The sequence below is a fragment of the Heterocephalus glaber genome, unplaced genomic scaffold, assembly GCF_053883595.1.
Source record: "Heterocephalus glaber isolate CG9 unplaced genomic scaffold, H.glaber_assembly_v1.0 deba00001481, whole genome shotgun sequence".
In the NCBI taxonomy this organism is placed as follows: domain Eukaryota; kingdom Metazoa; phylum Chordata; class Mammalia; order Rodentia; family Bathyergidae; genus Heterocephalus; species Heterocephalus glaber.
This window is the reverse complement of record NW_028258317.1, coordinates 18,709,579-18,726,109: the sequence shown is the minus strand read 5'-3', so window position 1 is coordinate 18,726,109 and position 16,531 is coordinate 18,709,579. Positions and strand designations below refer to the sequence as shown.

Here is a 16,531-nt window from a genome sequence, read left to right as displayed (position 1 = left end):
ATTGCCTTTTATCTTATTAGAACTTTCATTAGAAAAGGCAAATTTATAGACACTTTTATTTCATTGCTTTTGTCTTAAAACAAGGCTTTTAGTGTATTCCACTACAGCTGCAGTTAAAAGTTAACACAGAGCTTTCCATACTCCTCTTCACTCATCACATATCAGTCCTTGAACATTTAATGTAATTATTTTCAAGTAAAACTCTTTTCTTGTGGGGTTTTTTTTTGGTACGGGCCGTCGAACTCGGGTCCTTCCGTTTGCGAGGCAGAAAACTCTTTTCTGTATTTGGCATATTGTTTGAAGGTAGTGGGAGTTACTCTTTTAACTTTTCACGATATGGTATAACTCCTTTAACTTTTAGATGTTAACAGGGTTCTAACTGATCTTTTTCACCATGACGTAGTTGGCAGCAGTGTATTACAACCAATCTGTGTTGGAGACAGACCTGTACTACTTTTTAGATTTTTAAAAAATTCACCCTGCTTTTGGTTATTTAATAATCTCTTGTTGGGCTGGGGATTTAGCTCAGTGGTTTTGCCGCCAGCTTCGCAAGTACAAGGACCCAAGTTCGATCCTCGGTACCAAAAAATCTCTTGTCACATTTCTTAGCTTTGGAGGGTGTGGATGTATGATGGGCAAAGGTAGTTTGCTCTGACTTTTCTGCGTATTGTAAAATCTTTTCTGGCTTTGCTTTTTAGTCCAGTTTCTTGTTCTCCTTGAAGGAACTTCTGAATTTACTTTTGGAATTTTTCCTCTAGGGGCCAGTCACTCAAATGACAAAGTAGCATGGTTTAAGATACAGAACACCTCTGAACTGAATTTCCTGTGGAACAAGTTGAAATTTTATTGTATTACTGTTGAATAAGGCAAGAGTGATTTAAGACTTTTAACAAGTTCTTTTGTTTAAAAGTAACTTTTTTTTTGAGACAGGGTCTCACTTTACAGTGCAGGCTGGCCTCAAACTCAGTGAGGTAGTCCAGACTAGCCTCAAATTTGTGGCAGTCCTCCTACCTCGGTAGGAGGTAGGCCACCATGCCCAGCTATTGTTTCTTGATAGTGATCGTAACTTTGATTGCTTTGGTATAGAGCCTGCTTGGAACTGGGCATTATTTACCCAATAGCATGATGAGAATTTAGAGGCAGAAAATGAGAGTACCTTTTTATTTTCTTGAGATCGGGTCTCATGCTGTTCAGGCTGGCTTTGAACTCACTGTGTACCTCAGGTCGATTTTGAATCCTTGGTGATCCTCCTTCCTCAGCTTCCTGAGTGCTGGAATTACAGATGTGTGCCACCATGCCTGCTTAAGAGTGCCTTTTTCATGATATGCATAACGTAAACATTTAAACAATACCAAAAGCTTAAAGTATTGTAGTTCACTCTCTGTAATTTTAAAAATTTTTTGTTTCCAATGCATGATTGATTATATTTGTTATAGGGAGTTGATACATAATGCATAACACATCTTAATTTTTTTTTCCTTTAAGTTTATTGGTACATTTTAGGTATACAGTGCAGTTACTTTCCTCATTGGGATCTTGTACCTTTACCTAATGTATCATAGTTCGTACTTTTTCCCCATACCCCTACCCTCCACCCTCTCCACCCTTCCCTATTTACAAAGACTTTGTTTCCATTTTTTCCTTTTCTCATATTTTTTTTCCCTCCTTTGCTTTCCCCTACCCCTCCCACTTCCCCTACTTTAGACCTTTTCTTCCTATTTCACATTATCTATTATACATTTTGAACCTTATTTACATTTTTCGTTTTTCATACCAGAGAAACTATTCGGTATTTACACATGTGTCCTATTTATTTCACCTAAGAGTCACATCTTAATTGTTTATACATCTCTTCTCCCTTTCTCCTCTTCCCTTCTTTTTTTTTTTTTTTTTTTTGGTACCGGGGATCGAACTCGGGTCCTTGCACTTGCAAGGCAAGCGATGGAACCACTGAGCTAAATCCCTGGCCCTCCTCTTCCCTTCTTAGTTTTTATTTTATTCAGTAATCTGCTTGAGGTGGTGAAATAATGGTGAGTTCCATTTTTAGAAACCCCCAAACTAACAGTTTAGAAAGTATTTGTCATATACAGTCCTGAATACTTCTTTGTCAAATTTAACACAGACTTGTATTAAAGAAACTTCAATTATTATGTATGTATTTTAAAATAAAAAGGATGTGCTTCATTTGTTAGGCTTCATTTATTCTAGAATAAATGATTCTTTTTTCTTTTTTTTTTGGTACCAGGGATCGAACTCTGAGTCCTTTCCCTTGTGAGGCAGGTGGTGGAACTACTGAGCTGAATCCCCGGCCCAATGATTCTATTTTCTTCCTCTCTTTCTCCTACCACAGAAACTCCAGATGTAACCTTTGTGCCTGGTGGTCCGTAAGATGATAACACACTGTATGACTGTGATTCTTTTTCTTGGAGACTTTCTTTGCAGTACTGGAGACTGAACCCAGGGCCTTCACACTGAGTTACATCCCTAGGTTTCCCCACCTATTTCCCCCGAGATGGGGTCTCGCTAAACTGCTAAATTGGCCAGGCTAGACTCAAACATGTGATTCTCCTGCCTCAGCCTTCCAGAGCATTAGAGGCATGTGCCACCATGTCTGACCTCAGCCCTTTTAAAAAATTTATTTTGAGTCAGTCTTGCTAAAGTACCCAGGCTGCCCTGTTACTTGAAATCCTACCTGAGCCTCATGAATGATGCTGTTACAGGCACCACCAACCCCAACTTTTGATTGTATAGTTATTTTGGGGGGGGGGTTGGGGGGGGGTTGTGACAGGGTCTCACTATGTACTTCAGGCTGGCCTCAAACTCATGGCAATCCTTATGCCTCAGCCTCCTGAGTGCTAGGACTACAGGTGTGCACCACCATGATTGTGTAATTCTTAATGTATAGTTGCAACAACCCTTTTAAGAAAATGATTTTTCTGTTTGTTTGGAGTCAGGGTCTCCCTGTGTCGGTCTTGAACTTCTGAGTTCAAGTCTGGTCCAAAGTCCAAGTCTGGTCCGGCCTCTGTCTCTTGTATATCTGGTATTGCAGATGCATGCCACTATGGCTGGCTTGAAAGTCATTCTTTTAAGGATATCCTTTATCAGTTAACTTTAAGATTCCCTCATAAGGCATTTAGTTGTCACCTATCTTGGAAACTGAAATTGTCTTAGTGGTGGGTGAACTAAGGCAAAGTTGTGAATGGAAACAGCTAGTGTGTATAACTTTTGGGCACCAAATGAAGTTTGTTTTTGTTTTAATTTTTTTTTTTTTGTACTGGGGATTGAACTTGGGTCCTTGGGCTTGTGCAGCAGGCAGCGAAACCACTGAGCTAAATCCCCGGCCCTGTTTTAATTTTTTAAAGCAAAACGTTTAGTGATATACATAATGATAACACTCATCATAGGGAATTTGCACCTGTACATGATACATCCTGTCTCCACTTGCTTTCTTTCTTTTTTTTTTTTTTTGATAAATGCAGTGTTTACTTATGCCCAAAAGGGCCTCATTTTTAAAATAAATTTTATTTTATCCCATTCTCCCCTCAAGCCCCCTTCCCTCCCTATATACAAAAGCTTTGTTTTCATTTTTTCCTTTTATTTTCATTGATTCTGTCTCTCTCTCTCTCTCTCTCTCTCCTCCCCCCCCCCCTCCAGGGTCTTGCTGTTAGTTTAAGCTGACCTTGAACTTACTGTGTAGTCCAGGTGGGCCTCAAACTCATGGCAGTCCTCTGCAGCTTCCCAAGTGCTGGGATTATAGGCATGTGCCACCACACCCGCCTGTTACTTTAATTTGAGCCAAATCCGACACCTTCTCGAATTTTATAGAATATATCCTATTTAGTTGATTCCAAGATCATATCTTTTTGTTGTTGTTGTTGTTGCCCTGGTGGGAATACAACCCGTGGCCTCACGAATGCAAAACATTTGCTCTATCACTGAACTATGTCCCTAGTACCTTTTTATATTTTCTTTGTTTTTTTCTCTTTTGGTGCTAAAGATTGAACCGAGAGGGCCAGGGATTTAGGTCAGTGGCACCACGCCGCGCCTGTCTGGAAAGCGCAAGGTCCTGAGTTCGGTCTTTGGCATGCGCCCCCCCCCCAAAAAAAAATTGAACCCAGAGCTTCATTCATGCTAGGCAAGTGTTCTGCCACTGAACTACATGTCCAGCTCTCTGCTTTTAAATTCTCTTAAATTGAGATGTGTCTTAGAATCCATGAAGTCCTATAGTTGTCATCAGCCAAGTGATATTTGTGACTTAGGTTTTTTTTTTTGGTACCGGGGATTGAACTCAGGTCCTTGCCCTTGCAAGGCAGGCGGCAAAACCACTGAGCTAAATCCCTGGCCCCTGTGACTTAGTTTAAGACAGCCTTCCGTTGAAATCTTCTGTATTTTTTTTTTCAGGTTTTTCTAGTCATGTAGTTTTTGAAGGCTATGTAGTTCAGACTGGCCTTGAATTCACCATGTAGCCAAGGCTGCCTCGAACTCATGGTGGTCCTTCTGCCTCAGCTGGAATGCTGGGATTATAGGGGTGTGCCACCACACCAAACTACCGATGCAGTTGTAAATGTTAATAGAAAGCAAAGGTTTTAAAGATTTCAAGGCCAATTAGAGCATTTGTCAGTACATCCATCATGATAAAATGTTCTGTCCCATCTTTCCAATTTAGTGGTTTTTTTTTTTTTTTTTGAGACGGTATCTCACTATGTCTCACTACGTAGCCCAAGCTGATCTCAAACTCTTGGCAATCCTGCCTCAGCCTCAGATTTTGCGATTACCTACTGGATGTACCACCAGGCCCAGCTCTAATTTAGTACAGTATTACTAGTTCTAGTTTCTAAGGTACCAGAAAAACCTATCTATTGGAGACAAATGAGATAAAGGAGGCCAGCAAATTTTATCATCTCTATATTACTCTGATTGCTGGAAAATAACAGGAGGAGTTCAAAATTCAGTTTAGGACAACTGAAGTTCACTTGGCTGGGAGAGTATATTTAAAAGTGTTGGTTTAGCTCAGTGACACCATGCCTACCTTGCAAGTGCAAGGTCCTGAGTTTGATCCCCGGTACCCAAAGGGGTTGGTTGGTTGGTCGGTCATCCATTCATTCATTCATTCATTCATTTGAGATATGGTCTCATTATGAAGTTCAGGCTGGCATTGAACTCACTATGTAACCCAAGCTGGCCTCAAATGGTGATATTGCTGCCTCAGCCTCCCAAGTGCTGCGATTACAGGAGTGTACCACCACACCTGGCTGTACTGCAAGTTTTAATTGCTATGTAGTGCAAATGCTATAATTTATTGGTATTGCCTATTGTTGAACATTTGTTTCAGGTTTTTTTGTTTTTTGTTGTTTAGCAGAATCTGAGATCGAGCTCAGGACCCTGCACTTACTTGCCAGTTAGGCACTGCACCACTAAGCTACATCCCTGGCCCCTGAATTTTTATCCTAATATTAAAAATGTTTCAGGGAACTTTACTGCCTACATTCCTTTTTTTTTTTTTTTTTTTTTTTGGTACCTGGGATCGAACTTGGGTCCTTGTGCTTGCAAGGCAGGCGGCAGAATCACTGAGCTAAATCCCTGGCCCTACTGCATACATTCTTAAATTCTTACTTTTCTTGGGCCAGGGATTTAGCTCAGTGGTTCCAGCACCTGCCTTGCAAATTGCAAGGTCCCAAGTTTGATCCCCAGTACCAAAAAAAAAATTCTTCCTTTTCTTTTAAATGAAATACACACATACTCCCATACTTTTTTTTATTCCCCATGTATGTTTTTTGTGACAAGGTCTCACTATGTAGTTCAGCCTATCCTTGAACTCACTATGCAGTGCAGACTGGCTTCGAGCTCAAAGTGGTCCTTCTGCTTCAGTCTCTTTTTCTTTTTTTGGTATCGGATTGAACTCGGTCCTTGCACTTGCGAAACCACTGAGCTAAGTCCTTGGCCCTCAGTCTCTCTTTTGTTTGTTTGTTTTTGTTGTTTTGGTACTGGGGATCAAACTCAGGACCTTGTGCGGGCATGGTGCCACTGAGCTAAATCCCCAGCCCTATTTCAGTCTCTTTGAGTACTGGGATTATAGGTGTGTGCCATTGTGCCTGGCTTAAATAAAATACTAAATATTGTATTTAGAAATAAAGCCAAGCACAGTGTTCTGTGCCTATACAGTAGTTAGTCTAAGCTACTTCGGAGGTTGAGGGATAGGATCACTTGAGTCCAAGACTTCAAGGCCAGCATGGGCAGTATGAAAAAAGAAAAAGCTGGGGATGGTGGCAGGTACTTGTGGTCCAAGGTACTTGGGAGCCTGAGGCAAGATTGCCTGAACCTAGGAGTTCAAGCCTAGCCTGGACAACATAAAACTAGGCTCTATCTCAGAGAAAAAGAAATGAAGAGATTAATGAAATGACTAGCCATATGATCACTATGTACCTTTGGCACAAAATATTACAATCTAGTTTTATCTCTAGTATACAGAGTCATTGAAATAGATTTTTGGGGTCAAAAGTGTACACATCTAGAGATTTTTGTTACAAATTTAATAATTTTTCACAAAATTGAAATTGAAGGAAGTTTCTGAGGAAAAAAGTTTCTTTTTTCTGAGTTATATCCAGTGTTGCATAGGTATTGAATGCCAGTGTTTCCATTTACATAGATTTATTAGCGGCAGGAGAAAAGTAGAATCTAAGGCAGATTTTATTCAATATAATTTAGGGTTCCCAATATTTAGAGTTTTCCATAGGTTTAAAATATTTAGGGGGAGGGCCGGGGATTTAGCTCAGTGGTTCTGGTGCCTGCCTCGCAAGCACCAACTCCCAAGTTCGATCCCTGGTACCAAAAAAAAAAGAACAAACAACAACAAAAAAATTTGGGAGGAGATGGTAAAATTTCCATCCGAGGCATCACCAAACACATTTTAGATGACACTTTGGGCAATCAGTGTTCTAAGAAATAACTATACATCTGATTGAGTGGTTAAACTGCTTCATAATCCACCCCCCGTACCGGGGATCCAGCTCAGGTCCTTGCACTTGCGCAGCAGGTCGCGAAATCACAGCTAAATCCCCGGCCCCATAATCTTGTTGGAAACTTAAAAATAGTTGATTCCTGGCCTCCAACGTACACTTTACAGTGTAGGACATGGGAATCTGGTGGAAGTCTGTAGGTGTTTCTGATCTGAAGATAGGTTCTTGCTCTGGAATTCAGGATTTTGCTTTATGAGAATGTCTTTATGTTCCAAAGATATATACTTATTTTTTAAGTATATATACTTATTTTTTTAAGTATATATCTTTTTTTAAGTGCTGGGAATCCAGCCCAGGGTCATGCATGCTAGGCAGGTGCTCTACCACCCAGCCACATCCCTAGCCCCTTTTAGAAGTTCTTTATTAGCTAAAAAAAGGTAAAGTCCAAGGTTTTGTTAATGAGGCTTCTATCCTTAAACACAGCTTCTGTCCTTAAATATGTCCCCATTCTGTTGTGAAATACACATACCTATAAAATGTTGACCAGAATTCATAATTTCAAAGATTTTTGTTTACAGTATTTTGTGGGGTGTGTGTGTGTGTGTTTGTTTTTGAGATAAGAGTTCTTCTGTGTAGCTCTAGCTGTCTTCAAACTCTGGGTCCTCTTGCTTCAGTCTCCTGAGTGCTGGAATTACAGGTACGTGGCACTGTGCCTGACATGTTTACTGTATTTTTTAATGAGTAGCTAGTTGTTGTTTGTTTGTTTTTGGATTTTTTGAGACAGGGTCTCCCTCAGTAGTTCAGGTTGCCTTGAACTCACTATGTAGCCCAGGCTGGCCTCGAACTCGATCCTCGTTCTTACCCTCCCCAGTGCTGGGATTACAGCACATGCACCATTACAACACCGTGCCACCATGCCTCTCCTGTTTTAGTTTTTGAGACAGTCTTGTTATATAATTCAGGTTGGCCTCCAATTTGCAATCCACCTGGCTCAGCTTCTTGAATGTTGAGATTACAGGTGAGCACACTACGCTCTGCTCTAATGACTTTCAAAAAATTTTTCCTTTTTTAAAAGGTGTTGGAGCTTAAACTCTGCCTCACAAATGCTAGGGAAGTGCTCATCCATTGAGCTACACCTTCAGCTATCAGAGTTTTTTACAAAAATTAAATCAGGCCCACTATTGTGGTACATGCCTATAATCTCACCTACTTGGGAGGATGAGACAGAATCACAGGTTTGAGGCAAGCTTGGGCAATTTAGTGAGAGAGCATGTCTCAAAACAAAAAGTTAAAAAGAAAAGGGCTAGATGGCATGGTTTGTAATAGCTAAAGCTTGGAAACAGCCCATTTGCCCATCAACTGGAGACTGGATAAAGAATATGTGTCTTTTTATAAAATGGAGTATTACTCAGCCATGAAGAACAAGAAACTAGAGACATTTATAGCTAAATGGATGCACATTGAGGCGATACTCTTTTTTTTTAATTCTTAAGTTCTTTTATTGGTACATTTTAGGTATACAGTATGTTTACATTTATCATTGGATGTTTGTACCTCTACATGATGTATCTTGATTCTTATTTTTTCCCCATTACCTGTGCACCCTTCACCCCCTCCACCCTTCCCTATTTACATAGACATCATTTCCAATTTTTTTTTCTTTTTTCATAATTTTTCCTTTCTTTCCTTTCCCCTTCCCCTCCTTTCACCCCTACCTCTTTGAACCTTTTTTCCTATTTCAAATTATCAGTTATTCATTTTAATCATTTTATAGGCCATACTCTTTCTTTCTTTTTTTTTTTTTTTTTGGTACCAGGGATCAAACTCAGGTCTTTGCACTTGGGCAGCAGGTGGTGAAACCACTGAGCTAAATCCCCGGCCCTCTATGATTCTTTTTTTTTTTTTTTTTTTTTTTTGGTACTGGGGATTGAACTCGGGTCCTTACGCTTTCGTAGCAGGAGGTGAAACCACTGAGCTAAATCCCCGGCTCTTTATAGGTCATACTCTTAAGTGAAATAAACAGGACACATGTAAATGCTGAATCGTTTCCCTGGTGTGAGAAACTAAAAGTGTAAAATGAGGGTCAAAATGTATAATTGATAATGTGAAATAGGAAGGAAAGGTCTAAAGGAGTAGGGGAAGTGGGAGGGCTAGGGGAAAGGAAAGAAGGGAAAAGAAAAAATATGAGAAAAGGAAAAAATGGAAACAAAGTCTTTGTAAATAGGGAGTGTGGTGGAGGATTTGAAGGGAGGGCAGGGAAAAAATAACCAAGTTACATCATGTCAAGGTACAAGATCCCAGTGATGAATGTAACTGTATTGTATACCTAAAATGTACCAATAAACTTAATAGAAAAAAAGGGGGGCTAGAAATGTAGCTCAGTAGTAGAGCACCCCTGGATTCAGTCCCCAGCACTGCTAGCTAAATGAATAAATGAATGTATGTTGTATATGTTCATAGGTTGCAGAATAAAATAGCCCCACAATAATTTTTTATAAAATACCAATTCTCCACATCCTTTCTCTCTAATTCCACCACCCCAAAAGAAAAACAATATTTCTTTTTGCTGGTTCTTAACGCATTTACTTCCTTGTTAATGTGCTGCTTTTTAATTTTTTTCACTAAATATCCAACCTAGGGTGTCATATATACTAGGCAAGCACCCTACCACTGTTACTTTCCTCTTGTTGCTGAGACAAAATACCCGACACCCAAAGTTAAAGGGTAAAGGGTTTATTTAGCTCACAGTTTGTAGAGGTTTCAGTTTGTAATTGGCTGGCTCCAAGGCAGTGGTGTGGCAGATAGACCTTGCAAGGACAAACAGTTCATGGTGCCCAAGTGGTAGCAAAAGCAACAAGGGGCCTTAACAGCATCTTTCAGCCCCATTTATCTTATTCAGACTGTTTAGGGTGGGTGGCACTCAGGCCCTTAATCGTAGTGCCCTCGGGCCTAGCCCTACCATGAATCAATCACACACTCTAGATTCAGCCACCTCTGAAAAAGCATGGGGCTTTGGGAGGACATCTAAACACAAGCCATAATAACAACATCTCCATCCCATTTTATTTATTTTTTTCGAGACAAGATCTTGCTAAATTGCCTATGCTGGCCTGGAATTTGTGGCCCTCTCGCCTCAGCCTCCTGTGTATGTGGAGTTTATAGGTGAGTGCCATGGCATCTGGCTTGATTGTGTTTTGGTGCTTCTAGGGATTGAACCTAGGGACTTGTGCCTACCTGGCAAGCAGTATAGCACAGCGCTGTACCCTCAGTCCAATTAACATTTTCTTGAGTTGTTCCACTGTTTATTAACGACTCATACTTCTATGAACGTTCATGTACACATTTTATGTGGACGTATTGTCATTTCTCATGAGTATATCTAGGAGAGGAATTGACAGGTTATATGGTAACTATGTTTACCCTTTTGGAGAATTGCCAGTTTTTCCAATGTGGCTATATCATTTTACCTTCCCACCAGAATCTTGGAATGTTATTAGCTTAATTCTGCATATGTATATCTTCTATACCTAGTTCATAACTGTTGCCCTAAGATCACTCCCTTCATAGTCATACTGAGTATTTACTGTTCTTTCTGTGTTATAGTGTGTGTTTTCTGAACTTTGTGTCTTCTTTGGTTCATTCTTTTTTTTTTCTAAATATATATATTTATTGGTACATTTTAGGTATAAAATACATTTACATTTATCATCGGGTGTTTATACCAGAACATGATGTATCTTAGTTTTTATTTTTTCTCCCATCACCTGTGCACCCTTCACCCCCTCCACCCTTCCCTATCTACACAGAGTTTGATTCCATTTTTTTTTTTCTCATAATTTTTTTCTTTCCCTTCTTCCCTTTCCCCTTTCCCTTCCACCATCCCCAAACCCTTGGACCTTTTCTTATTTCAAATGATCAGTTACTCATTTTAATCATTTTCATCCTTATTTACACTTTCAATTTCTCACACTAGAGAAACTATTCGGTATTTACACATGTGTGTCCTATTTATTTCACTTAAGAGTATGGCCTCAATATGCATCCATTTAGCTATAAATGTCTCTAGTTTCTCATTCTTTATGGCTGAGTAGTACTCCATTTTATAAAAAAAACCACATCTTCTTTATCCAGTTTCCAGTGGATGGGTATTTGGGCTGTTTCCAAGCTTTAGCTATTACAAATTGTGCCGCTATAAACATAGGTGCTCATATATCGATGTGGTATGATTCTTTTAATTCTTTGGGGAAGATTCCCAGTAGGGGAATAGCTGGGTCAAATGGGACCTGTAGTCCTAGTTCTTTGAGGTATCATCATACTGATTTCCACAGTGGTTGCACCAATCTACATTCCCACCAACAATGGAGAAGGGTTCCTTTCTCTCCACACCCCCGCCAACATTTGTTATTGGTTGATTTCTTGATAGCAGCCATTCTTTCTGGGGTGAGGTGGAATCTCAGTGTTGTTTTCATCTGCATCTCTTGAATGACCAGTGATGTTGAACATTTTTTCATATATTTACTTTCTGTTTTTACTTCTTTGTCTGAGAAATGTCTGTTCATTTCGGATGCCCATTTTTGAATTGGGTCTTTGAATTTAGGAGGTCTGATATTTTTCAGTTCTTTATACTTTGGTTCATTCTTTTGTTTTGGTATAGCATATCCTTCAGTAGATTCTTGCAGAAATAGGTAGCTAACTTTTTTGAGGCCTTATTCTAACTTTACACTTGAATAATTGTTTGGCAGCATATAGAATCCTAGGTTGGAAATCAGGTAGCTTCAGAATTTTGAGGCCATTATTCTGTTACTTATTTCCAAGCCGCAGTTTGAAATTCAGAGCCATACTAAACCCTATCCATTGTATGCAAAATTTTCTTCTAGAAGTTTGTTGGATCTTCTTTGTGTTTTGGTGTACTGAAATTTCCTCTCTCTCTCTCTCTCTGTCTCTGTGTGTGTGTGTGTGTGTGTGTGTGTGTGTGTGTGTGTGTGTGGTGCTGGGAAATGGAGGTACTTTTGATTTGGAAACTTACTTTTCATGTCGGGAAAATTTCTTGAATTATTTCAATTATATTTTCTCCTAAACAGCTTTGCTATCCTGTCTAGAGAGTACCCATTTTCTGGATATTGGCCTGCCTGAATTAATCTTCTAATTTAAAATCTTTTTGTCTGATTTAATTTTGTTTCTGTTCTTTTACCTTACCTTTATCTTCCATACCTTCTGTGAAGTTTTTTCTTTCTGTGAAGTTTTTCTTCCATACCTTCTGTGAATTATAATTTGTATACTTTACACACAATAAAATGTGCTGATTTTCTTATTTCGGGGGGGCAGTACTAGGATTTGAACTCAGGGCGTTCACACTGAGCTACATCTCTAGTCCTTTTTTAGTTTTTTTATTTTGAGACAAGGACCTAACTAAGTTGCTAAATTACCCAATCTAAGCTAGAACTTGTGATCCTTCTGCCTGAGCCTCCCAGAGTTCTGGGATTACAGGAATGTGCCACTCTGCCTGGCTACTTGCTGTCCTTCCTTCTTGGCACTGGAGATTAAATTTGGGGTCTTGTGTGCTGATCTTTCTCTTTGTGGTACTGGGGATTGAACAGTGGAGGATCTTCACACTGACCAGTATCCCCAGTCTCTTCATACACACAATCTCCTCTCTGCCCCCCTCCCCCTCCTCTCTTCTCCTCTCATTCTCTTTTTTCGGGGAGGGGGTGGTTTACCGGGGATCGAACTCAGGACCTTGCACTTGCAAGGCAGGTATGGTGCCAGTGAGCTAAATCCTGGGCTCTCATCTTTTTTGGGGGGGGCGGGTACTGGGGATCGAACTCAGGTCCTTGTGCTTGCAAGGCAGGCGGTGGAACCACTTGAGCTAAATCCCCAGCCCTCATTCTATTTTTAAAGTGAGGATCTCACTCAGTGGCCCAGATTAGGCTGGAACTTGCGGTCCTCCTGTCTCATCCTCTGAGAATGCTGGGATTACATGTGTGTATCACATCTGGCTTTTGTTAAAGGATGCGATGATACCGCTTATTAAATATTCAGTTATCCAGAGGTGGAGTTTATATAAAAGAGTAGCATGTATCTGGATTCTTTGCCTTTATTCCTTTTCAAGATGATGAGTTAAGTTTCTAGCATCCTCTAAGAAAACCAGCCTTTTTTTTTGGTACCAGCGATCAAACTCAGGACCTTGTGGTTGCAAGGTAGTTGTGGTGCTGCTGAGCTAAATCCCTGGCCCCAGCCTTTTTTTTTATTGGGAATTGAGCCCAGGACTTCACACAGAACCAGCTATTAAAAAAATTTTTTTTTAAATAAATATACATAATATGTTTTATACTTATTAAAATTTTTAATATATATTTTGATTTTAATAAATATACATAATATATTATGGTTTATATTTTAATATATTTATTTATATATAAATAAAAATAGAGTGGGTGCATGGATTGAGACATTTGGATTTTAATCAGTGGCAGTTACTGTTACTGATATTCGTATTGTCTTTTCTTTGGCCAGTTGAAGCTTGAAATCGTTTCTTCAGTGCCTCATTTCTGGTAATGGTTTGTATGTTCTTGCTACCTGATTTGGCCAAGTATTCAGGCTTATTGTTTGTTTTCTGCCCCATATTTGTAATTTAACTGTTTCTCCGAGATAACACTAATTTTAGTGGTAAATGGGTATTTGGAGAAGTTAATGTGAGCTTTGGGGATGCTGCTGTGGTTATGATGTGGCTTGTCTCACAAAGATTCATATACAGTATTGGAAGCTTGGTCACCAAAGTGACAGTATTAAGGTGGAACCTTTATGAGGTGGAGTTTAGTGCAAGATAACTAATTTATTAGAAGCACTGACCCCAAAGGAATTAATATAGTTCTTGTGGGACCCTGGTTCCTTCTCATGAGAGTTGTTATGGCCCCTTACCACTCTGGCTTCCTGTTTCCCCATGTGATTGCTCCCATTTGTGATGGTAAATTACCGTGAGGTGCTAACCAGGATATGAGTTGATGCCACTCCCATCCCCTTTTAACCTCCAAACTATGAGCCAAATTGACTTCTTCACATACTGTCCAGCCTCAGATATTTTATTACAGGAATAGAAAATGGACTAATACAAGTATGTGATTTGAATTACTATTTCTAGGACAGAGTTAGGGATGATATAAACACACACAAACTTTTTTGGGGGTTAATCTCCTATATTCTAAATTGTTTTCCAAAAAAATCTGGGTCTGGGGCTGGTGATTTAGCTCAGTGGTGCCACTCCTGCCTCACAAGAGCAAGGTCCTGAGTTTGATCCCCAGTACCAAAAAAAAAAAAACAACGAAAAAAACCTAGGTGTGGGACAAGGCATAGCGCGATGAATTAGAATATCCTCATTAGTAATTACTTACTTGTTTTCTTCTACATTATACAATATCTCAGAATATCAATTCTAATATTACTGTTGCTAATATTACTGAGAATTTGCATACATTGTTTTGCATATAATCTCCCCATTCTTTCCTTACATTAGATCTGTTTTATATCTGTATTGTTAGATTACATCATCATTACATTGTGTGTGTGTGTGTGTGTGTATTTTTTTAGTTTGTTTATTCGCAGTCCTGGAGATTCAACCTAGGGCCTCACTCTTGCTAGGCAACTGCTTTACCCACCCTGAGTTACATCCTCACTCTTTTTTTTTTTTGGTGGATCGAACTTGGGACCTTGCACTTGTGAGGCAGGTAGCAGAACACTGAGCTAAATCCCTGGCCCAATCCTCACTCTTTTATGTTTTTATTATTTCATTTTGTTGTTTTGAGATTGAGTCTCACTATATAAACCAGGGTTTTTTTATTTATTTATTTGTGGTACCAGGGATCGAACTTGGGTCCTTGCACTTGCGCAGCAGGCAGCGAAACCACTGAGCTAAATCCCCGGCCCCTAAGCCAGGTTTTATACAACTTGAGATTCTTCTGCCTCAGCCTCCAGAGTAGTTGAGATTACGGCCCCTCTACCTGTCTCCTGTATTTTGTCTATTTACTTTTTTTTTTTGAGATAGGGTCATGCTGTATATTTCAGGCTGGCCTTGAACTCACTGTGTAGCCCAGGCTGCCTTCAAACTTGGGGAATCCTCCTGCCTTAGTCTCCTGAGTGCTGGAACCACCGTCATGATCTTTTAGGCTTTGTGGGCTAAGAGACAAAATAGAAGATAATGTTTAGTTATTTATATTATAGGTGAGAAAACATTTCCATTAAGTTTTTATGGACAAAATTCACGATATAAGTAATTGTTTTTTGTAGTGGAGGTCTGTTGAGAAGAATGGAATTAATTTTGAGGGACTGGATAATGTTTCATGTAACTAATATCATTTTTATTTTATTTTTTTGGTGCCGGGGATCGAACTTAGGACCTTGTGCTTGTGAGGCAGGTGGTGGAACCACTGAGCAAAATCTCCGGCCCTCAAGCACGTGATTTTAACTGAGATATTTATTGCTTGGAAGGCACTTACAGAATTAGAGAATTGCTTGTTACCTTTCCTGAAATTTGCCTTTTAGTGTGTCATTATTGTGCAGATTGACCACTTGCAGTTGGAGATTAGATGATGGTTCCTCATTTGCACTGTTAGCTAGGTTTTAGTTTATGTAAATTTCCTTCTCCCTTGGTTGAAGATTCAAAAAACAATACTGAAACTATAGGTTGAACTCAGCTGGGCATGGTGGCACACACCTGTAATCCCAGTACTTGGGAGGCTGAGGCAGGAGAATTACCATGAGTTCAAGGCCAGCCTGAGTTACACAGCATAAGCCTGTCTCAAAACAAAACACCAAAAAAGAAAAAAACCCCAAAATATAGATTGGACTCAGAAAGTATATCCCTAGCAAACTTGGATAGGAATGGATACTATATATTTTAGTTTAGAACCTCACAGTGTTTGAAACAGTTTGACATTAAAGGACGATGTTACTTGTTTTTGAAATAGTTTAGGTCTTACTACAGTGTGTTTTGCATAAATGCTATTTTGTTTTATAATTTTAGTTTAAGAAAAACCAATTTGTGTGGGAGTGTACACCTGTAATCCCAGCACTATGGGAGGCTGAGGCAGGAGGATGGCAAGTTCAGCACCAGTTTGATCTCATCAGCTTAGTGAGACTGTACCTCAAAATTTAAAAAAAAGGTAGGGATGTAGCTCAGTGTGAGGGCCCTGGGTTTGTTTCCTAGTTCTGGGGGAAAATCTGCAAAAGCTAATTTCCAAAGCCATTTAGTTTTCTGTAATAGGCATAACAGTAGTTTTTCTCCAAGGAAATTTGGCTTGGCCCTGAGCTCAAAAAATCACAGTAAAGCCAGGCATGGTGGTGCACACCTGTAATAACAGCCTTCAGGAGGCTGAGGCAGGAGGATCGCTGTGAACTCGAGGTCAGCCTGGGCTACTTAGTGAGTTCAAGTCCAGCCTGAAGTATAGAGTGACTGTGTCCAAAAAAAAGCAGTAAAACATTATTACTGCCAGGCCATTGAGCAGCTGTATATAAGGGCATTATCAGATTATTCAGCTTCTAGTTGGGATCTACTAATGCTAAAGCAAATGAAATTCACCTTG

At 39.6% G+C, this 16,531-nt stretch overlaps 1 protein-coding gene across 3 annotated transcripts in view; it reads left to right on the top strand.

Moving 5' to 3' along the window:
- Ube2r2 (ubiquitin conjugating enzyme E2 R2) overlaps nt 1-16,531 on the top strand; it is a 98,548-nt gene that overhangs the window by 3,248 nt on the left and 78,769 nt on the right. The gene's annotated exons all lie outside the window — the stretch shown is intronic.